We start from the raw sequence: 19,409 nt of genomic DNA on the forward strand, positions 1-19,409 counted from the left end.
GAGTTGTTTTTTTTGTTTAAATCTTTCTAGACATGGTAAATATTAAGGACAAAGCAGTTTTCACATAGTTTGAGTGAAGGAATTCATTTTATAGATAAAATCCCAAGAGTCTGCTGAGAAAAGAGAGTGAATGCAAAGTAGACTTTAACACGGCTATGGGAGCGAGCCGAGTGTGGGCCAACCGGGAGAATTGCTTGAAAGAAACGCGACACCGAATGAGCGATCAGAACAAAGCCTCAATAAGGGATTCTCGTGGTGTTTTTGTTGCTGCCTTGTCTTTTGCACAGAGTAAAAGACAAGGCAGCCATCGAATAGGGCCCGATTGTTCCTACTTGGTCAGCCGAGGAGCAAGAGGGGGGGGGGCAAGCGTCTCAACCAAGCAAAGCTCACCATGGGGAAGGTGGCTATGCCAACTAGCCTGATGCCCTGCTCCCGCAGTGACGGATAATCGTACTCTGGTTTCTCTTCATAACGTACAAGTCTTTCGCCTTTTACTAAAGATTTCTGTGGAGAGCAGCACTAATGAGTTGTTTCTATTTTTGGCAGGCTTTACCTTTGCGGGTGAAGCCCTTTCTGTCTGTGCAAAAGAAATATTCTTACTGTGCAGAGTGACTTCTCTGAGTAGAATCGCCTTACTTGTTGCGACTGTGCTGATGTTCGAAGCTGGAGTGCAAAGTTGTTGCTTGAATGGTGCTTGCTGGAGCGTGCGGGAGTGCAAAGTTATACCATTTAAAAGGGCTGAAGAGTGCTCAGTGCAGCGGGTGGGCGACACTCTGGCCACCTTGAAAACCGAGGTTACATCCACTACCAGGGGCAGCCCAAGTACTGCCGCAAGTGTGGTGAGCATGGGCACCTGGTTGAGGCTTGTACCAAGGTGTTATGTGGGAAGAGCAGAGAAATTGGGCAAACTTTTGGAGAGTGTCCAAATGGCAGGAAATGTAATCTCTGTGGAGAATTAAATCACCTCTTCAGAGATTGCCCTAAATCTTTTGCCAACAAATTAAAGACGGTAAAGCCACAGTCAAGCCAACAAAGAGAAGGACCAAAGGTGGCAGTTGGTGAACAAAGTGAAGAGGTTGACCCAATAAATTCAAACTTCCCGCCAAAAGCTTGGATTGGAAGTGAGGAGCAAAAAGGGGAGGGGCCTGTAGAGGCCTCACCACTCAGTGTTGAAGTCTGTGAGAATTCACAGGCAGAGGGTGGAGCTACGCTAAATGAGGAGGAAGAGCAGACAGGTGAGTCTAGTGAAGATACTCACCTCCCCGAAGGTCAACAGCCGAAGAGGACGGCATCTGAGCCTCTGATTCCCCAGTGGTATCAGAGAAGAGGGGAAGGGTTAGGTCCCTTTCAGACAGTTCTTCAGTGGAAGAACCTAGAGTCTTCCCCTCCGACTCACGAAATGAGGTCTCCTTTTTAACTTCAGCTCTGCAATCAACCCCCAGGGACTCAAAGTTAAATGCAACATTGCGTCAGAGGCCAACACCGAGAGTCCGAAAAGGAAATATAGATCACCCTACTCACTTTTCACCTAAAGAAATGAAGGAAGAGCTAGTTTCCCAAGAAATAACCTGTGTGTAATTTGTTTTGATAACTTAGAAAAACGAAAATGACATACCTACTTTCCTTTATGCTTTTAATGGTTCTCACCTTCTCAACACTAAATGTGAGAAGTGTGAAATCAAAGACAAGAGCCCAGAGTATTTTATCCTTCTTAGACTCCATTAAATCAGATGTGTTTTTAATACAAGAATGTGGACTACCTTTTTTAAAAAACCATAGACAATGGGAGGAAATGTGGCCCCATTTATCGATATGGAGTGGCTCAAATCAAAATAAAAATGATGGTGTGGCCATTCTAATTAAAAATCCGCATGTTCTGGTGAAAGGTAGCACAGTGGTGAGAGACGGACGGGCACTTTTAGCACACTTGAATTTTATGGGGCAAGACTTTAACCTCTTAAATATTTATGGTTTCAATGGAAAAAATGAAAGGTATGACCTTTTAGAAGATATACAGCTTTACATGCTAGGGCAAGTACCTTTAGTTGTAGGAGGGGATTTTAACTGTATCTTGAGCAGGAAAGATAGAAAAAGAGCAGGGGTAGATTTTAAAGTGGATAAGACTTCGATTTTACTTCAGGGCATATGCAGGGATTTTAAGCTTACTGACTGTTTTAAAACCATGCATCCCAGAGAGGAGGGCTTCACCTGGTTTAGTCATGATGGCACCAGAGCCTCTCGCATTGATTATTTCTTTACTAGAGATTGCCCACCCACTGATGTTAGATTAACCCCTGTTTTCTTTTCAGACCACCTTATGCTCTCCTGCACCCTTTCACCCCCTTCTGGTGTGACGGTAGGAAGTGGTCTGTGGAAACTCAACTGTTCCCTGTTGGAGGATGAAATCATAGTCAGTCAGTACAGGGAATGTTATAAAGAGTGGCAGACCCTTCAAGACCTCTACGAAACACATGCACAATGGTGGGAAATGGTGAAGGAAACGACCCAGACTTTTTTTAAACAGCAAGGTAAACGTAAAAAAAGGAAAGAGAATAGATGTATGATGGGACTACATAAACGCTTACAGCGCTACTTTAAACTAAATCAGTGTGGCATAGACTTTAAAGAAGAAATCAAAGATGTCAAAAAGGAAATGTCAGTTTTAGCAGAAATAAAGAGTAAAGGAATTTTTGTAAGAAGCAGGGAGCAGGAAATTGAGGAAGGTGAAAAAGAAAGAAAGTTATAAATAAAAAGGAGTGTAATCAAAATCTAAAAAGAGAAGATGGGTTTTTAACAAAATCCACACAAGAGATGATTGAAACTGTACATACCTTTTATAGTAACATGTACAAAGAGAAACCAGTGCACTTGGAAACATCGGCAGAAATCTTAAAATTCGTTGACAAAACCGTAAAAGAGAATGCACACTTGACACAGAATTTTACTGCTTTAGAGTTAAAAAAATGCCTAACAGGTTTTAAGAGAAGTCGAGCTCCGGGTTTAGACGGGCTTCCTGCAGAATTCTATCTGACCTATTGGGACCTTTTATCATCAGACATTTTAGATGTTTTTAAAGATTTTGAAAAACTCGACCGACTGCCTGACAGTTTTAGAGTGGGAATAGTGACTCTACTTTATAAAAAAAATGATAAGACTGACCTAAAGAATTGGAGGCCAATCACACTTTTAAACTTTGACTGTAAACTTTTTAGCAAGGTTTTAGCGACACGGATGTCCTCTGTTTTAGAGGAGGTAATTCACCCAGACCAAGCTTGTGCCATCTCAGGGAGACAACTCACCGACAGCCTCGTACTGATTCGAGACATCATTGATTACGCTAGAGACAGAAACACCCGGCTTGTCATCTTAAATTTAGACTTTGAAAAAGCATTTGATCGGGTCTCGCATCAATATCTCTTTCAGGTGTTGCAGCCATCGAAAAGAGCCCGATTGTTCCTACTTGGTGAGCTTTGCTTGGTTGAGACGCTTGCCCCCCCCCCCTGCTCCTCGGCTGACCAAGTAGAAACAATCTATTCGATGGCTGCCTTGTCTTTTACTTTGTGAAAAAGACAAGGCAGCCACAAACACCACGGGAACACCGTATTGAGGCTTTGTTCTGACCACTCATTCGGTGTCGCGTTTCTTTCAAGCAATTCTCCCGGTTAGCCCGCACTCGGCTCGCTCCCAGAGCCGTGTTAAAGTCCACTTCGCATTCACTCTCTTTTCTGAGCAGATTAAAAGAAAGTTTCATCTTGGGCTCCCTGAAACTTCCATCCTGCACCGCTGTTTGCTTTTTCACAAGAGCAGAGGAGAGCGCACCGTTCCCAGCGGCACTGCAGTACCGGGTCGAGGCTTGGAGTGAACGGAGCAAGCTTCTTTTTCAACTCCTATTCTTAAAAATCCATTTAATATGTTGTCCTCGTATAGAGGACATATTAAACTGATAAGAACAGATACTACACTTGATATTAGCCAAAAGGCCGAGAAGCGATAACTGTCCACTGTTTCAGGTCCGAGGGCCCTTGCTGGCACAATGCGCACTTGTAGCAGTGTTCTTTTTATGGCCATAGGTGGCCAGAGTGTCACGTTGCACCTCCGCCCACCCGCTGCACTGAGCACTCTTCAGCCCTTTTAAATGGTATAACTTTGCACTCCCGCATGCTCCAGCAAGCACCATTCAAGCAACAACTTTGCACTCCAGCTTCGAACATCGGCACAGTCGCAACAAGTAAGGCGACTCTACTCAGAGAAGTCACTCTGCAAAGTAGCAAGATTTCTTTTGCACAGACAGAAAGGGCTTCACCCGCAAAGGTAAAGCCTGCCAATAATAGAAACAACTCATTAGTGCTGCTCTCCACGGAAGTCTTTAGTAAAAGGCGAAAGACTTGTATGTTATGAAGAGAAACCAGAGTACGATTATCCGTCACTGCGGGAGCAGGGCATCAGGCTAGTTGCCATAGCCACCTTCCCCATGGTGAGCTTTGCTTGGTTGAGACGCTTGCTCCCCCCCTTGCTCCTCGGCTGACCAAGTAGGAACAATCGGGCCCTATTCGATGGCTGCCTTGTCTTTTACTCTGTGCAAAAGACAAGGCAGCAACAAAAACACCACGAGAATCCCGTATTGAGGCTTTGTTCTGACCGCTCATTCGGTGTCGCGTTTCTTTCAAGCAATTCTCCCGGTTAGCCCGCACTCGGCTCGCTCCCAGAGCCGTGTTAAAGTCTACTTCGCATTCACTCTCTTTTCTCAGCAGACTCTTGGGATTTTATCAATAAAATGAATAAATTCACTCAAACTATGTTAAAACTGCTTTGTCCTTCATATTTACCATGTCTTGAAAGATTTAAACAAAAAAACCAACGTTGTACTTTGCAGTAAAAGAAATAGCAAATCTAAAGTTTCAGGAATCCGAGAATAAGCTTACTTTCATGAGTTCTTCACGATTTCGGATTTTGCTATAAAATGAATTCCTTCACTCAAACTAAATTAAAACTGCTAAACCGCTAATCTGTTACATGTAAGGCAGATGTCAAATTCACCGAATTAGGATTATTCGGTATTCGGCCAATCGAGCTATAGCAGCTTCGGTAAAAGAGTATAAGTTGAAGAGTTTGTGAATAAAGGTGTGCGCACACATAGTGAGCTGTAGGAAAATAGGCAGGGAGCAATGCCGGCTGGCGTATATGTTCTTGTATGTTGTCTGACTGTTTGATTTGAATGTGTTGTGTAAGTGTCCTGTTGAATGTTACATGTTTGGGCTTTGACACGCTTCACTGTGGTTGTTAACTGTGTGGTGTGTCCTGAAATGTTATATGTTTGGGCTGTGTGACATGCTTAATGCTTGTCAGTAGCTACCCACTTATTCATATATAGCAACTGACAACGTAAGAAGTCCGGACATACTTTGATAGAGTAGTTGTAGAAGTATCCTTATTGATAATAGATAAACTAATTCATAGTGATAGAACAGTAGATGAACAGGTGCCTGCACATGTCTCACGAAAATAAAATGGGTGTATCATTGCTGATGGCAGAGCAATACTGCCAAACTTATGAGTTCTTGTGGCAAACTTGATTCAGTGTCTTGACGTGTATACGCTGTTTCGCTGACTTGATTGTCACAAGAAACAAAGTGTGTTTGATAAGATCCGACCATTTTATTACGGGAGGATCAGTATGTATGGATTCTGATGTGACTGATAAACCCATTCGTATCTTAAGCACAATCTAATACGTGAGACAACGCCCTGGCACACGATAAAAAAAAAAAGAGAGAGCGGTTTTGTGTCCCCACAGTCCATAATGTAGAAAAGAAAGAAAAAAGCCTTTCTGATTTGGTGTGTGTGCTCATAGTGCAGAGTGTAGAGAAAAGAAAGCCGTTTTGGTGTCACGGGTGTTGTGACTTACACACACACATTTCTAAATTGTGAAAGGAAATTATTTTAGAGGAAGCACTAGAGTTTAGATCCCACATTTGTTGATAGGCATTCATTTATTTCTTCACTTCTGATAAAAATGATAAGACTGACCTAAAGAATTGGAGGCCCATCACACTTTTAAACTTTGACTGTAAACTTTTTAGCAAGGTTTTAACGACACGGATGTCCTCTGTTTTAGAGGAGGTAATTCACCCAGACCAGGCTTGTGCCATCTCAGAGAGACAACTCACCGACAGCCTCGTACTGATTCGAGACATCATTGATTACGCTAGAGACAGAAACACCCGGCTTGTCATCTTAAATTTAGACTTTGAAAAAGCTTTTGATCGGGTCTCGCATCAATATCTCTTTCAGGTGTTGCAGCCATCGAATAGGGCCCGATTGTTCCTACTTGGTGAGATTTGCTTGGTTGAGACGCTTGCTCCCCCCCCTTGCTCCTCGGCTGACCAAGTAGGAACAATCGGGCCCTATTCGATGGCTGCCTTGTCTTTTACTCTGTGCAAAAGACAAGGCAGCCACAAACACCACGGGAACACCGTATTGAGGCTTTGTTCTGACCACTCATTCGGTGTCGCGTTTCTTTCAAGCAATTCTCCCGGTTAGCCCACACTCGGCTCGCTCCCAGAGCTGTGTTAAAGTCTACTTCGCATTCACTCTCTTTTCTCAGCAGATTAAAAGAAAGTTTCATCTTGGGCTCCCTGAAACTTCCATCCTGCACCGCTGTTTGCTTTTTCACAAGAGCAGAGAAGAGCGCACCGTTCCCAGCGGCACTGCAGTACCGGGTCGATGCTTGGAGTGAACGGAGCAAGCTTCTTTTTCAACTCCTATTCTTAAAAATCCATTTAATATGTAGTCCTCGTATAGAGGACATATTAAACTGATAAGAACAGATACTACACTTGATCTTAGCCAAAAGGCCGAGAAGCGATAACTGTCCACTGTTTCAGGTCCGAGGGCCCTTGCTGGCACAATGCGCACTTGTAGCAGTGTTCTTTTTATGGCCATAGGTGGCCAGAGTGTCACGTTGCACCTCCGCCCACCCGCTGCACTGAGCACTCTTCAGCCCTTTTAAATGGTATAACTTTGCACTCCCGCATGCTCCAGCAAGCACCATTCAAGCAACAACTTTGCACTCCAGCTTCGAACATCGGCACAATCGCAACAAGTAAGGCGACTCTACTCAGAGAAGTCACTCTGCACAGTAACAAGATTTCTTTTGCACAGACAGAAAGGGCTTCACCCACAAAGGTAAAGCCTGCCAAAAATAGAAACAACTCATTAGTGCTGCTCTCCACGAAAGTCTTTAGTAAAAGGCGAAAGACTTGTATGTTATGAAGAGAAACCAGAGTACGATTATCCGTCACTGCGGGAGCAGGGCATCAGGCTAGTTGCCATAGCCACCTTCCCCATGGTGAGCGTTGCTTGGTTGAAACGCTTGCCCCTGTGCAATCGACAAGGCAGCAACAAAAACACCACGGGAACACCGTATTGAGGCTTTGTTCTGACCGCTCATTCGGTGTCGCGTTTCTTTCAAGCAATTCTCCTGGTTAGCCCACACTCGGCTCGCTCCCAGAGCCGTGTTAAAGTCTACTTCGCATTCACTCTCTTTTCTCAGCAGACTCTTGGGATTTTATCTATAAAATGAATTCCTTCACTCAAACTATGTTAAAACTGCTTTGTCGTTCATATTTACCATGTCTAGAAAGATTTAAACAAAAAAAAAACAACGTTGTACTTGGCAGTAAAAGAAAGAGCAAATCTAAAGTTTCAGGAATCCGAGAATAAGCTTACTTTCATGAGTTCTTCACGATTTCGGATTTTGCTATAAAATGAATTCCTTCACTCAAACTAAATTAAAACTGCTAAACCGCTAATCTGTTACATGTAAGGCAGATGTCAAATTCACCGAAATAGGATCTAAGGGTATTCGGCCAATCGAGCTGTAGCAGCTTTGGTAAAAGAGTATAAGTTGAAGAGTTTGTGAATAAAGGTGTGCGCACACATAGTGAGCTGTAGGAAAATAGGCAGGGAGCAATGCCGGCTGGGGTATATGTTCTTGTATGTTGTCTGACTGTTTGATTTGAATGTGTTGTGTAAGTGTCCTGTTGAATGTTACATGTTTGGGCTTTGACACGCTTCACTGTGGTTGTTAACTGTGTGGTGTGTCCTGAAATGTTATATGTTTGGGCTGTGTGACATGCTTAATGCTTGTCAGTAGCTACCCACTTATTCATATATAGCAACTGACAACATAAGAAGTCTGGACATACTTTGATAGTAGTTGTAGAAGTATCCTTATTAATAATAGATAAACTAATTCATAGTGATAGAACAGTAGATGAACAGGTGCCTGCACATGTCTCACGAAAATAAAATGGGTGTATGATTGCTGACAGCAGAGCAATACTGCCAAACCTATGAGTTCTTGTGGCAAACTTGATTCAGTGTCTTGACGTGTATACGCTGTTTCGCTGACTTGATTGTCACAAGAAACAAAGTGTGTTTGATAAGATCCGACCATTTTATTACGGGAGGATCAGTATGTATGGATTCTGATGTGACTGATAAACCCATTCGTATCGTAAGCATAATCTAATACGTGAGACAACGCCCTGGCACACAATCAAAAAAAAAAAGAGAGAGCGGTTTTGTGTCCCCACAGTCCATAATGTAGAAAAGAGAGAAAAAAGCCTTTCTGATTTGGTGTGTGTGCTCATAGTGCAGAGTGTAGAGAAAAGAAAGCCGTTTTGGTGTCACGGGTGTTGTGACTTACACACACACATTTCTAAATTGTGAAAGGAAATTATTTTAGAGGAAGCACTAGAGTTTAGATCCCACATTTGTTGATAGGCATTCATTTATTTCTTCACTTCTGATAAAAATGATAAGACTGACCTAAAGAATTGGAGGCCCATCACACTTTTAAACTTTGACTGTAAACTTTTTAGCAAGGTTTTAACGACACGGATGTCCTCTGTTTTAGAGGAGGTAATTCACCCAGACCAGGCTTGTGCCATCTCAGAGAGACAACTCACCGACAGCCTCGTACTGATTCGAGACATCATTGATTACGCTAGAGACAGAAACACCCGGCTTGTCATCTTAAATTTAGACTTTGAAAAAGCTTTTGATCGGGTCTCGCATCAATATCTCTTTCAGGTGTTGCAGCCATCGAATAGGGCCCGATTGTTCCTACTTGGTGAGATTTGCTTGGTTGAGACGCTTGCTCCCCCCCCTTGCTCCTCGGCTGACCAAGTAGGAACAATCGGGCCCTATTCGATGGCTGCCTTGTCTTTTACTCTGTGCAAAAGACAAGGCAGCCACAAACACCACGGGAACACCGTATTGAGGCTTTGTTCTGACCACTCATTCGGTGTCGCGTTTCTTTCAAGCAATTCTCCCGGTTAGCCCACACTCGGCTCGCTCCCAGAGCTGTGTTAAAGTCTACTTCGCATTCACTCTCTTTTCTCAGCAGATTAAAAGAAAGTTTCATCTTGGGCTCCCTGAAACTTCCATCCTGCACCGCTGTTTGCTTTTTCACAAGAGCAGAGAAGAGCGCACCGTTCCCAGCGGCACTGCAGTACCGGGTCGATGCTTGGAGTGAACGGAGCAAGCTTCTTTTTCAACTCCTATTCTTAAAAATCCATTTAATATGTAGTCCTCGTATAGAGGACATATTAAACTGATAAGAACAGATACTACACTTGATCTTAGCCAAAAGGCCGAGAAGCGATAACTGTCCACTGTTTCAGGTCCGAGGGCCCTTGCTGGCACAATGCGCACTTGTAGCAGTGTTCTTTTTATGGCCATAGGTGGCCAGAGTGTCACGTTGCACCTCCGCCCACCCGCTAAACTGAGCACTCTTCAGCCCTTTTAAATGGTATAACTTTGCACTCCCGCATGCTCCAGCAAGCACCATTCAAGCAACAACTTTGCACTCCAGCTTCGAACATCGGCACAATCGCAACAAGTAAGGCGACTCTACTCAGAGAAGTCACTCTGCACAGTAACAAGATTTCTTTTGCACAGACAGAAAGGGCTTCACCCGCAAAGGTAAAGCCTGCCAAAAATAGAAACAACTCATTAGTGCTGCTCTCCACGAAAGTCTTTAGTAAAAGGCGAAAGACTTGTATGTTATGAAGAGAAACCAGAGTACGAATATCCGTCACTGCGGGAGCAGGGCATCAGGCTAGTTGCCATAGCCACCTTCCCCATGGTGAGCGTTGCTTGGTTGAAACGCTTGCCCCTGTGCAATCGACAAGGCAGCAACAAAAACACCACGGGAACACCGTATTGAGGCTTTGTTCTGACCGCTCATTCGGTGTCGCGTTTCTTTCAAGCAATTCTCCCGGTCAGCCCACACTCGGCTCGCTCCCAGAGCCGTGTTAAAGTCTACTTCGCATTCACTCTCTTTTCTCAGCAGACTCTTGGGATTTTATCTATAAAATGAATTCCTTCACTCAAACTATGTTAAAACTGCTTTGTCCTTCATATTTACCATGTCTAGAAAGATTTAAACAAAAAAAAAACAACGTTGTACTTGGCAGTAAAAGAAAGAGCAAATCTAAAGTTTCAGGAATCCGAGAATAAGCTTACTTTCATGAGTTCTTCACGATTTCGGATTTTGCTATAAAATGAATTCCTTCACTCAAACTAAATTAAAACTGCTAAACCGCTAATCTGTTACATGTAAGGCAGATGTCAAATTCACCGAAATAGGATCTAAGGGTATTCGGCCAATCGAGCTGTAGCAGCTTTGGTAAAAGAGTATAAGTTGAAGAGTTTGTGAATAAAGGTGTGCGCACACATAGTGAGCTGTAGGAAAATAGGCAGGGAGCAATGCCGGCTGGGGTATATGTTCTTGTATGTTGTCTGACTGTTTGATTTGAATGTGTTGTGTAAGTGTCCTGTTGAATGTTACATGTTTGGGCTTTGACACTTCACTGTGGTTGTTAACTGTGTGGTGTGTCCTGAAATGTTATATGTTTGGGCTGTGTGACATGCTTAATGCTTGTCAGTAGCTACCCACTTATTCATATATAGCAACTGACAACATAAGAAGTCTGGACATACTTTGATAGTAGTTGTAGAAGTATCCTTATTAATAATAGATAAACTAATTCATAGTGATAGAACAGTAGATGAACAGGTGCCTGCACATGTCTCACGAAAATAAAATGGGTGTATGATTGCTGACGGCAGAGCAATACTGCCAAACTTATGAGTTCTTGTGGCAAACTTGATTCAGTGTCTTGACGTGTATACGCTGTTTCGCTGACTTGATTGTCACAAGAAACAAAGTATGTTTGATAAGATCCGACCATTTTATTACGGGAGGATCAGTATGTATGGATTCTGAAGTGACTGATAAACCCATTCGTATCGTAAGCATAATCTAATACGTGAGACAACGCCCTGGCACACAATCAAAAAAAAAAAGAGAGAGCGGTTTTGTGTCCCCACAGTCCATAATGTAGAAAAGAGAGAAAAAAGCCTTTCTGATTTGGTGTGTGTGCTCATAGTGCAGAGTGTAGAGAAAAGAAAGCCGTTTTGGTGTCACGGGTGTTGTCACATTTCTAAATTGTGAAAGGAAATTATTTTAGAGGAAGCACTAGAGTTTAGATCCCACATTTGTTGATAGGCATTCATTTATTTCTTCACTTCTGATAAAAATGATAAGACTGACCTAAAGAATTGGAGGCCCATCACACTTTTAAACTTTGACTGTAAACTTTTTAGCAAGGTTTTAACGACACGGATGTCCTCTGTTTTAGAGGAGGTAATTCACCCAGACCAGGCTTGTGCCATCTCAGAGAGACAACTCACCGACAGCCTCGTACTGATTCGAGACATCATTGATTACGCTAGAGACAGAAACACCCGGCTTGTCATCTTAAATTTAGACTTTGAAAAAGCTTTTGATCGGGTCTCGCATCAATATCTCTTTCAGGTGTTGCAGCCATCGAATAGGGCCCGATTGTTCCTACTTGGTGAGATTTGCTTGGTTGAGACGCTTGCTCCCCCCCCTTGCTCCTCGGCTGACCAAGTAGGAACAATCGGGCCCTATTCGATGGCTGCCTTGTCTTTTACTCTGTGCAAAAGACAAGGCAGCCACAAACACCACGGGAACACCGTATTGAGGCTTTGTTCTGACCACTCATTCGGTGTCGCGTTTCTTTCAAGCAATTCTCCCGGTTAGCCCACACTCGGCTCGCTCCCAGAGCTGTGTTAAAGTCTACTTCGCATTCACTCTCTTTTCTCAGCAGATTAAAAGAAAGTTTCATCTTGGGCTCCCTGAAACTTCCATCCTGCACCGCTGTTTGCTTTTTCACAAGAGCAGAGAAGAGCGCACCGTTCCCAGCGGCACTGCAGTACCGGGTCGATGCTTGGAGTGAACGGAGCAAGCTTCTTTTTCAACTCCTATTCTTAAAAATCCATTTAATATGTAGTCCTCGTATAGAGGACATATTAAACTGATAAGAACAGATACTACACTTGATCTTAGCCAAAAGGCCGAGAAGCGATAACTGTCCACTGTTTCAGGTCCGAGGGCCCTTGCTGGCACAATGCGCACTTGTAGCAGTGTTCTTTTTATGGCCATAGGTGGCCAGAGTGTCACGTTGCACCTCCGCCCACCCGCTGCACTGAGCACTCTTCAGCCCTTTTAAATGGTATAACTTTGCACTCCCGCATGCTCCAGCAAGCACCATTCAAGCAACAACTTTGCACTCCAGCTTCGAACATCGGCACAATCGCAACAAGTAAGGCGACTCTACTCAGAGAAGTCACTCTGCACAGTAACAAGATTTCTTTTGCACAGACAGAAAGGGCTTCACCCGCAAAGGTAAAGCCTGCCAAAAATAGAAACAACTCATTAGTGCTGCTCTCCACGAAAGTCTTTAGTAAAAGGCGAAAGACTTGTATGTTATGAAGAGAAACCAGAGTACGAATATCCGTCACTGCGGGAGCAGGGCATCAGGCTAGTTGCCATAGCCACCTTCCCCATGGTGAGCGTTGCTTGGTTGAAACGCTTGCCCCTGTGCAATCGACAAGGCAGCAACAAAAACACCACGGGAACACCGTATTGAGGCTTTGTTCTGACCGCTCATTCGGTGTCGCGTTTCTTTCAAGCAATTCTCCCGGTCAGCCCACACTCGGCTCGCTCCCAGAGCCGTGTTAAAGTCTACTTCGCATTCACTCTCTTTTCTCAGCAGACTCTTGGGATTTTATCTATAAAATGAATTCCTTCACTCAAACTATGTTAAAACTGCTTTGTCCTTCATATTTACCATGTCTAGAAAGATTTAAACAAAAAAAAAAACAACGTTGTACTTTGCAGTAAAAGAAAGAGCAAATCTAAAGTTTCAGGAATCCGAGAATAAGCTTACTTTCATGAGTTCTTCACGATTTCGGATTTTGCTATAAAATGAATTCCTTCACTCAAACTAAATTAAAACTGCTAAACCGCTAATCTGTTACATGTAAGGCAGATGTCAAATTCACCGAAATAGGATCTAAGGGTATTCGGCCAATCGAGCTGTAGCAGCTTTGGTAAAAGAGTATAAGTTGAAGAGTTTGTGAATAAAGGTGTGCGCACACATAGTGAGCTGTAGGAAAATAGGCAGGGAGCAATGCCGGCTGGGGTATATGTTCTTGTATGTTGTCTGACTGTTTGATTTGAATGTGTTGTGTAAGTGTACTGTTGAATGTTACATGTTTGGGCTTTGACACTTCACTGTGGTTGTTAACTGTGTGGTGTGTCCTGAAATGTTATATGTTTGGGCTGTGTGACATGCTTAATGCTTGTCAGTAGCTACCCACTTATTCATATATAGCAACTGACAACATAAGAAGTCTGGACATACTTTGATAGTAGTTGTAGAAGTATCCTTATTAATAATAGATAAACTAATTCATAGTGATAGAACAGTAGATGAACAGGTGCCTGCACATGTCTCACGAAAATAAAATGGGTGTATGATTGCTGACGGCAGAGCAATACTGCCAAACTTATGAGTTCTTGTGGCAAACTTGATTCAGTGTCTTGACGTGTATACGCTGTTTCGCTGACTTGATTGTCACAAGAAACAAAGTGTGTTTGATAAGATCCGACCATTTTATTACGGGAGGATCAGTATGTATGGATTCTGATGTGACTGATAAACCCATTCGTATCGTAAGCATAATCTAATACGTGAGACAACGCCCTGGCACACAATCAAAAAAAAAAAGAGAGAGCGGTTTTGTGTCCCCACAGTCCATAATGTAGAAAAGAGAGAAAAAAGCCTTTCTGATTTGGTGTGTGTGCTCACAGTGCAGAGTGTAGAGAAAAGAGAGAAAAGAAAGCCGTTTTGGTGTCACGGGTGTTGTGACTTACACACACACATTTCTGAATTGAGAAAGGAAATTATTTTAGAGGAAGCACTAGAGTTTAGATCCCACATTTGTTGATAGGCATTCATTTATTTCTTCACTTCTGATGAAGTTTCAACAATAAACAACAAACTTTGTATTATGAGAAAGAACCAGACTCATTCTTCAGGAATCCGAAAATAAGCTCTATTTTACGAGTTATGCACGAATTCGGATTCTCCTATAAAACGAATTCCTTAACTCTAACCAAGTTAAGACTGCTTTGTCCTTCATATTTATTCATGTTTAATCAAGTTTCAACGATAAACAACGTTGTACTTTGTACTTCTTCAGCAATAAGCATCTCTCGACATATGACGAAATACAGATTTTGCTATAAAATGAATTCCTTCTATCAGCCTGACTTAAAACTGTTTTTCCTCCTTATTTATCCACTTCAAATCAAGTTTCAACAATTAAAAAAATGTTGTAGTTTGAGAAAAAACAACTTAATCTTAAGCAATCAGTAGGGTAAGAAAGGGTAAGAAAAGGTGCAAATGCCAACCATACATCACTAAAAGGTGGAGCGGAAGTATTCGGCTGCAAGTAGGTGCGAATGCCTGACAATGTATGATCAAAAGAGGGAGCGGAGGTTTTCGACTGCAAGGTCTGAATGTCCAACCATAATTTGTAAAAACCGGGGAAGAAAAGGCTCGAAAGCCCGACTATACACCATCAAAAGCGGGAGCGGAGGTGTTCGGCTGTAAGTAGGTGTGAATGTTCGACCATAATTTGTAAAAAGCGGGTAAGAAAAGGTTCGAATGCCCGACTATATATTAACCAAAGCAGGAGGAGAGGTCTTCGGATAAGAGTGGGTGAGAATTTACAACCATAATCTATAAAATGCGGTGAAAAAAAAGGTGTGAATACCCCATAGAACACTAAAAGGTAGAGCGGAAGTGTTCGGCTGCAAGAAGGTGTGAATGTCTGACCATAGTTTGTAAAAAGCGGGTAAGAAAAGGTTTGAATGCCCGAACATACACCATCAAAGGAGGGAGCGGAGGTGTTCCGCTGTAAGAAGGTGTGAATGTCCGACCATAGTTGGCAAAAAGCAGGTAAGAAAAGGTTAAAATACCCGATTGTACACAATCAATAGCGGGAGCAGAGTTGTTCCGCTACTAAAAGGTGTGAAAGTCCGACCATGGTTTGTAAAAAGCGGGTAAGAAAAGGTGCGAATGCCCGACAATGTATGATCAAAAGAGGGAGCGGAGGTTTTCGGCTGAAACAAGGTCTGAATGTCCATCCATATTTTGTAAAAATCTGGGAAGAAAAGGCTCGAAAGCCCGACTATACACCATCAACAGCTGGAGCGGAGGTGTTCAGCTGCAAGAAGGTCTGAATGTCCATCAATAATTGCTAGAAAACATGGAAGAGAATTTTCGAATATCAAACCGCACATGATCATAAGCGGGAGAGGAGGTGTTCAAATGCAAGAAGGTGTGAATGTCCACCCATAATTACTGCAAAATGGGTAAGAAAAGGTACGAATGCCCAACCATACATCATCAAAAGCAGGAGTGGATGTGTTTGGCTACAAGAAGGTTTTAATGTCCGACCATAGTTTGTAAAAAGCGGGTAAGAAAAGGTTCGAATGCCCGAACATACACCATCAAAAGAGGGAGCGGAGGTGTTCCACTGTAAGAAGGTGTGAATGTCTGACCATAGTTGGTAAAAAGCGGGTAAGAAAAGGTGAAAATACCCGACTGTACACAATAAATAGCGGGAGCGGAGTTGTTCGGCTACTAAAAGGTGTGAAAGTCCGACCGTGGTTTGTAAAAAGCGGGTAAGAGAAGGTGCGAATGCCCGACAATGTATGATCAAAAGAGGGAGCGGAGGTTTTCGGCTGCAAGAAGGTCTGAATGTCCAACAATAATTTTGTAAAAACCGGGGAAGAAAAGGCTCGAAAGCCCGACTATACATCATCAAAAGCGGGAGCGGAGGTGTTCAGCTGCAAGAAGGTCTGAATGTCCATCAATAATTGCTAGAAAACATGAAAGAAAATTTTCGAATATCAAACCACACATCATCATAAGCGGGAGAGGAGGTGTTCAGCTGCAAGAAGGTGTGAATGTCCGACCATAGTTTGTAAAAAATGGGTAAGAAAAGGTGCGAATGCTCAACCATACATCATCAAAAGCAGGAGTGGATGTGTTCGGCTAAAAGAAGGTTTGAATGTCCGACCATAGTTCGTAAAATGCCGGTAAGAAAAGGTTCGAATGCCCGAACATACACCATCAAAAGAGGGAGCGGAGGTGTTCCGCTGTAAGACGGTGTGAATGTCCAACAATAGTTGGTAAAAAGCGGGTAAGAAAAGGTTAAAATACCCGACTGTACACAATCAATAGCGGAAGCGGAGGTGTTCGGCTGAGAGAAGGTGTGAACGTCCGACCAAAGTTTGTAAAAAGCAGTGAAGAAAAGTTTCGAATATCCAACCAAACATAATCAAAAGCGGGAGCAGAGCTGTTCGACTGCAAGTAGGTGTGAATGTCAGATCATAATTTGCAAAAAGCTGATGAGAAAGGGTGAGAATGCCCGACTATACACCATCAAATGCGGGAGCGGAAGTGTTCGGCTGTGAGTAGGTGTGAATGTCAAACCATAATTGCTGAAAAATGTGTTAGAAAAGACAAGAATGCCGGACCATACATCATCAAAAGCGGCAAAAGTGGTGTTCGGCTGCAAGTAGGTGTGAATGTCCAGCCATAATTACTCACAAACCGGTAAGAAAAGGTAGTATTGCCAGACCATACATTATCAAAACAGGGAGCGGAGGTGGTTCAGCTGCAAGGTGTGAATGTCTGACTAAAGTTTATAAAAAGCGGGTAAGACAAGGTGCGAATGCCTGACAATGTATGATCAAATGAGGGAGCGGAGGTTTTCGGCTGCAAGGTCTGAATGTACAACCATAATTTGTAAAAACCGGGGAAGAAAAGGCTCGAAAGCCCGACTATACACCATCAAAAGCGGGAGCGGAGGTGTTCGGCTGCAAGTAGGTGTGAATGTTCGACCATAATTTGTAAAAAGCGGGTAAGAAAAGGTTTGAATGCTCGACTATATATTAACAAAAGCAGGAGGAGAGGTCTTCGGATAAGAGTGGGTGAGAATTTCCAACCATAATCAATAAAATGCGGTGAAAAAAAAGGTGTGAATACCCCATAGAACACTAAAAGGTGGAGCAGAAGTGTTCGGCTGCAAGAAGGTGTGACTGTTCGACTATATTTGGTGAAAAGCAGGTGAAGCAAGGTCTGAATGCCCAACCTTACATCATCAAAAACGAGATCAGAGGTGTTTGGCTGCAAGAAGGCCATAGTTTGCCAAAAGCGGGTAAGCTGCGAATGACCGACTAAATATCAACAAAAGTGGGGGCGGATGTCTTCGGGTGCAAGTGGGTGTGAATATCCCACCATACAAGTATGGTGGAGAGGAAGCTGTGAATGGCCGACCATAGTAAAAAGCGGGTGAGAAAAGGTGCGAATGTCCAATCATACATGATCAAAACAGGGAGCGGAGGTGTTTGGCTGCGACAAGGTGTGTATGTCCACCCATAATTAATGAAAAGCGGGCAACAAGTAGGTTTGAATACCCATCATCAAAAGCAGGAGTGGATGTGTTCGGCTACAAGAAGGTTTGAATGTCTGACCATAGTTTGTAAAAAGCGGGTAAGAAAAGGTTCGAATGCCCGAACATGCACCATCAAAGGAGGGAGCGGAGGTGTGCCGCTGTAAGAAGGTGTGAATGTCCGACCATAGTTGGCAAAAAGCAGGTAAGAAAAGGTTAAAATACCCGATTGTACACAATCAATAGCGGGAGCAGAGTTGTTCCGCTACTAAAAGGTGTGAAAGTCCGACCATGGTTTGTAAAAAGCGGGTAAGAAAAGGTGCGAATGCCCGACAATGTATGATCAAAAGAGGGAGCGGAGGTTTTCGGCTGAAACAAGGTCTGAATGTCCATCCATATTTTGTAAAAATCTGGGAAGAAAAGGCTCGAAAGCCCGACTATACACCATCAACAGCTGGAGCGGAGGTGTTCAGCTGCAAGAAGGTCTGAATGTCCATCAATAATTGCTAGAAAACATGGAAGAGAATTTTCGAATATCAAACCGCACATGATCATAAGCGGGAGAGGAGGTGTTCAAATGCAAGAAGGTGTGAATGTCCACCCATAATTACTGCAAAATGGGTAAGAAAAGGTACGAATGCCCAACCATACATGATCCTAACAGGGAGCGGAGGTGTTTGGCTGCGACAAGGTGTGTATGTCCACCCATAATTAATGAAAAGCGGGCAACAAGTAGGTTTGAATACCCATCATCAAAAGCAGGAGTGGATGTGTTCGGCTACAAGAAGGTTTGAATGTCTGACCATAGTTTGTAAAAAGCGGGTAAGAAAAGGTTTGAATGCCCGAACATACACCATCAAAGGAGGGAGCGGAGGTGTTCCGCTGTAAGAAGGTGTGAATGTCCAACCATAATTGGCAAAAAGCAGGTAAGAAAAGGTTAAAATACCCTATTGTACAGAATCAATAGCGGGAGCAGAGTTGTTCCGCTACTAAAAGGTGTGAAAGTCCGACCATGAATTGTAAAAAGCGGGTAAGAAAAGGTGCGAATGCCCGACAATGTATGATCAAAAGAGGGAGTGGAGGTTTTCGGCTGAAAGAAGGTCTGAATGTCCATCCATAATTTGTAAAAATTGGGGAAGAAAAGGCTCGAAAGCCCGACTATACACCATCAACAGCTAGAGCGGAGGTGTTCAGCTGCAAGAAGGTCTGAATGTCCATCAATAATTGCTAGAAAACATGGAAGAGAATTTTCGAATATCAAACCGCACATGATCATAAGCGGGAGAGGAGGTGTTAAAATGCAAAAAGGTGTGAATGTCCACCCATAATTACTGCAAAATGGGTAAGAAAAGGTACGAATGCCCAACCATACATCATCAAAAGCAGGAGTGGATGTGTTCGGCTACAAGAAGGTTTTAATGTCCGACCATAGTTTGTAAAAAGCGGGTAAGAAAAGGTTCGAATGCCCGAACATACACAATCAAAAGAGGAAGCGGAGGTGT

General features: G+C 43.1%; 9 non-coding genes across 9 annotated transcripts; 1 reads left to right on the plus strand and 8 right to left on the minus strand.

Annotated features, from left to right (window-relative positions):
• Positions 1 to 450: 450 nt before the first annotated feature.
• LOC140287002 (U5 spliceosomal RNA) lies at positions 451 to 564 on the plus strand. Its single transcript, XR_011911388.1, has one exon. It is a non-coding gene; the product is annotated as a U5 spliceosomal RNA (small nuclear RNA).
• Positions 565 to 3,808: 3,244 nt separating this feature from the next.
• On the minus strand, positions 3,809 to 3,992 carry LOC140286993 (U2 spliceosomal RNA). The gene has a single exon (XR_011911382.1). It is a non-coding gene; the product is annotated as a U2 spliceosomal RNA (small nuclear RNA).
• Positions 3,993 to 4,300: 308 nt separating this feature from the next.
• LOC140287000 (U5 spliceosomal RNA) lies at positions 4,301 to 4,414 on the minus strand. The gene has a single exon (XR_011911386.1). It is a non-coding gene; the product is annotated as a U5 spliceosomal RNA (small nuclear RNA).
• Positions 4,415 to 6,682: 2,268 nt separating this feature from the next.
• LOC140286988 (U2 spliceosomal RNA) lies at positions 6,683 to 6,866 on the minus strand. The gene has a single exon (XR_011911377.1). It is a non-coding gene; the product is annotated as a U2 spliceosomal RNA (small nuclear RNA).
• A 308-nt stretch (positions 6,867 to 7,174) lies between these two features.
• LOC140286998 (U5 spliceosomal RNA) lies at positions 7,175 to 7,288 on the minus strand. The gene has a single exon (XR_011911384.1). It is a non-coding gene; the product is annotated as a U5 spliceosomal RNA (small nuclear RNA).
• Positions 7,289 to 9,487: 2,199 nt separating this feature from the next.
• Positions 9,488 to 9,671, minus strand: LOC140286989 (U2 spliceosomal RNA). Its single transcript, XR_011911378.1, has one exon. It is a non-coding gene; the product is annotated as a U2 spliceosomal RNA (small nuclear RNA).
• A 308-nt stretch (positions 9,672 to 9,979) lies between these two features.
• On the minus strand, positions 9,980 to 10,093 carry LOC140287007 (U5 spliceosomal RNA). Its single transcript, XR_011911392.1, has one exon. It is a non-coding gene; the product is annotated as a U5 spliceosomal RNA (small nuclear RNA).
• Positions 10,094 to 12,278: 2,185 nt separating this feature from the next.
• Positions 12,279 to 12,462, minus strand: LOC140286990 (U2 spliceosomal RNA). Its single transcript, XR_011911379.1, has one exon. It is a non-coding gene; the product is annotated as a U2 spliceosomal RNA (small nuclear RNA).
• A 308-nt stretch (positions 12,463 to 12,770) lies between these two features.
• LOC140287008 (U5 spliceosomal RNA) lies at positions 12,771 to 12,884 on the minus strand. Its single transcript, XR_011911393.1, has one exon. It is a non-coding gene; the product is annotated as a U5 spliceosomal RNA (small nuclear RNA).
• Between the last annotated feature and the right edge of the window lie 6,525 nt (positions 12,885 to 19,409).

This window comes from Leuresthes tenuis, unplaced genomic scaffold (genome assembly GCF_036924035.1).
Source record: "Leuresthes tenuis unplaced genomic scaffold, fLeuTen1.0.hap1 SCAF_103, whole genome shotgun sequence".
Lineage (NCBI taxonomy): Eukaryota > Metazoa > Chordata > Actinopteri > Atheriniformes > Atherinopsidae > Leuresthes > Leuresthes tenuis.